Below are 4,676 nucleotides of genomic sequence, written 5' to 3'. Positions count from 1 at the left end.
AGTCCTCTAGGAATATAATTTATATTACTCTCCTAGTCCCCAAAATAGAGATCATCGGTAATAACATTTTTAGAAAAAAATAATTTTTAAAATATCTTAATGACAGTTAATGTTGTCATAGAAGGAATCAAAACTCTTTACAATTTATTTTATAGCACTTATTTCTTTGTATGGACCACGCAATATTTTTGTTACTAGCAATTATCTTAGCCTACTTACCCATGAGGGAAAAGAAAGTATGTATATTTTAAAAATCAAGAGTGGAGAAAAGAAGTAAGAGAAAAAAGTCAACTTTTGAATAGGGAATGTTGGATAAGCCTACGCCAACTATTAATGTAAGAGACACAAACTTATCTTTCTTTGTTTTTTTGACAAATACTTTTATTGAAGAATAAAATAATATGGAAAGGTGCACAAATCTTCAGAGTACAGTTTTCTGAGTTTTTATAAAGTGAATGTATCATAAATTCCCTCTTAGATCAGGCTGTAGAGCACTATGGGCACCTGAGAAGTTCCTCTCATGTCTCCTCCCAGACAGTATCACTCCCATTCCCACTAAAGGTAACCACTGTTCTAACTTCCTGGTATTCAAGTTTTATATAAATGAAAACATTTAAACTTTAGCCATTCTATTAAATGTGCAATGGTATATCATTGTGGTTTTACCTTATATTTTTCTCATGACTAAGAAGTCATCCAAAAAACATCTTTTCTTATGTTTATTGGCCATCGGCTACCTTCTTTTGTGAAATGTTGATTCACAATTTTGCTCGTTTTTGCTTAATTGCATTGTCTGTCTCTTTTTTTATTAATTTGTAGAGTTTTTAAAGTATAGTTTACATATAAATTTTTTCATCAGATAGATGTATTGAAACTATTTAGTTAATTGTAGCTTAACTTTAACTTCTTAATCTTTTGGTTATTAGATATTCTTAACTGTAATTAAGTTCATATTTATCTTTCTTGTTTTGTTTTTTTGTGTTCTGTTTAAGAAATTTTGGCCCTCCCTGTGGTCATGAAGATATATTCTCCTTTAGATAATTTCTTATCTTTTTACACTTAGGACTATAATCCATCTGGAACCAACTTTTGTGCATGTTGAAGGATAAAGAGCATGATTCATTTTTTCACCAATGAAATTAAATTGATCCAGAATAATTATTGAAGAGAATATTTTCTCCTTTTACATTGGAACTGTATCTTGATATAAAATATAAAACATTAATATATAAATATATATATGCAAAATATAAAATATAAACTATATAAAATAGAAGGCAATAAGAAAAGAGGAAGACCAAATATGAGATGGATTGATTCTATAAAAGAAGTCACAGGCAGGAGGGGAAAAAATGGCGTAGATGATAGAGGCTCTGTTCATCCCTCTGGCAACCAAATCAATGTTGTGACAGAAATAAGGAGCAAACAGCAAGGAAAAATCACCTAGGAGGTAGATGAACACACCATACAACTAGGGAAAAATCTAAGAAGTCATCTTACAATGGCAGAATGTAGAATGGGGTGAGGATGAAAAGCTGCTGGTCTTGAGTGGCTGAGCGGGATAGAGGCTGCGGCAGCTGCAGATATCTCTTAAAGGAGCCGTGTCCGCCAGAGGACTTCCACGGTGATGGACCTGCTTGCTCTGAGCACTAGTGCCTGTTCGGCTGCATAGGGACTTATAGGACGACACTAAGTTGTTGGAGTGAGGGCCACAGCAAGGCTCTCTTCCCAGCAGAAGTGCCGGCGGTATCCATTGTTCCTCTGTTGAGCCCTTCCCACTCCCAGTGCATGGACTCAGTGCCATCATAGCAGAGATGTCATCAAACTGGATAACAGAGGTCACTTCATCCAGAGGATTCTCTGAAACTCTGCTTCCCTCAACTTGCGGCCCCAACTTGTGGCACCAGGATACATCCAGGTGTATCCTCAGGGATCCAGGTGCTCCTTGCTGAGCACAGCCAAGACTCACATTGGCCTCAGGTTCTGGTGTGACCTTTTGAGGCAATTACAAGCACAGCATCTGTGGATTGCTTGGTAAATCTTAACAGGTGGCCCTGGAGAAGCACAGGCTTGGGCTAAATTTGCCCTGCAGCTGAACCCCTCTTAGGACTGTGCCACTAGATAAGACCAGGAAACTTAGAGGCTTTGCTTAGTACATAGAAACAGATATGGAAACTTAGAAGTTTTGTTTAGTACATAGAAACAGATATGGAAAGGCAGCCAAAATGGGAAGATAATGAAGCAGAAACCATATGAAAGAACAGAAATAATGGAGTCAAGTAATCTAACAGATGCAGAGTTCAAAATACTGGTTATAAAGATGCTCAATGAATTTATGAGAAGGGTAGACAAATTCAGTGAGAACCTCAACAAAGAGATAAAAAACTTAAAATTGGAAATGGAAATTATAAAAGAGAACCAGTCAGAAAGGAACACATTATCTGACATGACAAAAATATTAAGTGGAATAAACAAAGTGAATAAAGAAGAGGATCAAATGACCTATATAGAGGACAGAAATGCCAATCAGGACACTCAATCATAATGACAAGAAGCCAAGTCTATAATAATGATTTAAGAAGCCTATTGAACACTATTAAAGGTAAAAATATCAGTGTCATCGAAGTACTCGAGGGAAAACAAGATGTTGAACAGCTATTTGAAGAAATAATGATGGAAAATAATGATGGAAAACTTCCCTAATCTGATGATATGTAGTCATCTAATAATAGAAAATTGGATCTAGAAAAAGAGGTCTAGAAAATTTCAGGCACTATTAATTTTTTAGAGTATTGTAGTAGTTTGCTAGGGATGCCCTAAGAAAATACTGCAAACTAGGTGTCTCGAACAGAAATTTAGTTTCTCATAGTTCTGGAGGATAGAAGTCCAAGATCAAGATGTTGGCAGAATTGATTTATTTAATTGACTCTCTCCTTGGCTTGTAGATTGCTGTCTTCCTCTGGTGTCTTCACATGGTCTTCCCACTGTGTGTCTTGGTTATTATCTCCTCTTCTCATAAGGACATCAACCATACTGGATTGGGGCCCGTCCCATGACCTAATTTTATCATCATTACCTCTTTAAAGATTCTACCTAGAAATATAGTCCCATTCAGAGGCACTGTGTGTTAGTATAGGTATCTTACCATAATTTTTAAAAATGATGGTGTACGAAAACCAAGTAAACAATATAATATTTTTTATTTTTTTTATTGTGCCAGTGTAACTGTATTCTAGCTATTACTAAGCTAGTGCAAAAAGATTGCTTTTCTGCAAAGCCATACTTGATAATGTGCTTTCCCTCTCTTCCATTGAAGTGTCCGTTCCAGATCTAGTTCTTGGATCTCTTTCTTCTCTATGTGTACTCATTTCCTTGCTGATCAGTCTTATAGCTTTCCTTACCATGTTTGTATATGTCCTGACGATTTCCAAATTTATGTATCTACTCAGATCATGCCCCTCTATTGCTGCAGACTCTCCAATGACTTTGTATATTATTTAAATAAAAGCAGAGGCTAGCAGAATGGTCTGTAAAACCTGGTCCCAAATATCTGTCTGGACTTATCTCTGACAACTCTCCCCTTTACCCACCCAGCTCCAGCTAAACGGGCCCCCTTGCCATTCTCTGACGGAGACAGGAAGTACACTATATGGTTTCCAGACATAAAAGTTCTTTTCCCATATATCAGCATGATTTGATTTCTTTTGCCTTTTTCAGGTCTTTGTTCAAATGGCATCCTCTCCATGAGACTTATCCTGACTGAGATATTTGTGCTGATCCATCTCTCAACCTCTTTTTTTCTTTATACCACTTATTACCATAAACACTATAAATGAACTTATTTATTTTATTTTATACCTGTATTTCATGTGTGTAGGACCTATGTGGATAGAAATTTCCATTTATTTGAATCAATGATGGATTCCATGCATCTAAAAATAATATGCTACGTCTTAAGCCAAATATTTATATCAGGCTGGTTAAGATTAAAATGTATTCTATAGAAGTTATAAAATTACCTACCTTTCTTCATAAGCTTTAATTTTTATAAACATACAACTAAATCCTTTGTAAATTAACAGGTGTTCAGCTGGTTTCCATTTTACTACAAGTAAAACAAGAATTAAGGAACTGGATACCAAGAATAGCTAAGTGTGGACATTTTAAGAAGCTGTATTAATGAAAGAATTCTGATAGTATTTACTGTGGTCAAAAAAAAGTGTACCTAAAATATATCATGGTATATTAATAATGTTATGATATAAAAACACCTACAGCATTTTCTTCTTTGTGTTTGAGACTGAAAAACTTTAGTTTTCCTACTACATTATTTGGCTAGGCTAGTGCTGTCAAAAGGCAATGCTTACTTGTGTTATTTATATTAATTTTGAGAAATGAAAAATTCATAAGGCTAAAAGAGGGCCATAAAAGATAAAAATTAGTTCTGTTACAAAAAAGTAATGCCATACTTACTTCCTAGAGGGAGCATATTAATTATATTCCATGTTTCGTTTCTTACAGGGCTTGTTACAATTTCAGAACAGAAAGAGAAATAGTTCTCATGTAAAGAGACTGACTATATTTTTCAGGTATGGAAAACACATGGAGGAAACAAATGTTTTGCTTCAGAAATAACTGCTATATCAGGCTCTCAAATATCCAAACATCTATTTTTA

Source organism: Pteropus alecto, unplaced genomic scaffold (genome assembly GCF_000325575.1).
Source record: "Pteropus alecto unplaced genomic scaffold, ASM32557v1 scaffold239, whole genome shotgun sequence".
NCBI lineage: Eukaryota > Metazoa > Chordata > Mammalia > Chiroptera > Pteropodidae > Pteropus > Pteropus alecto.
Note: the sequence above shows the minus strand (reverse complement) of the source record.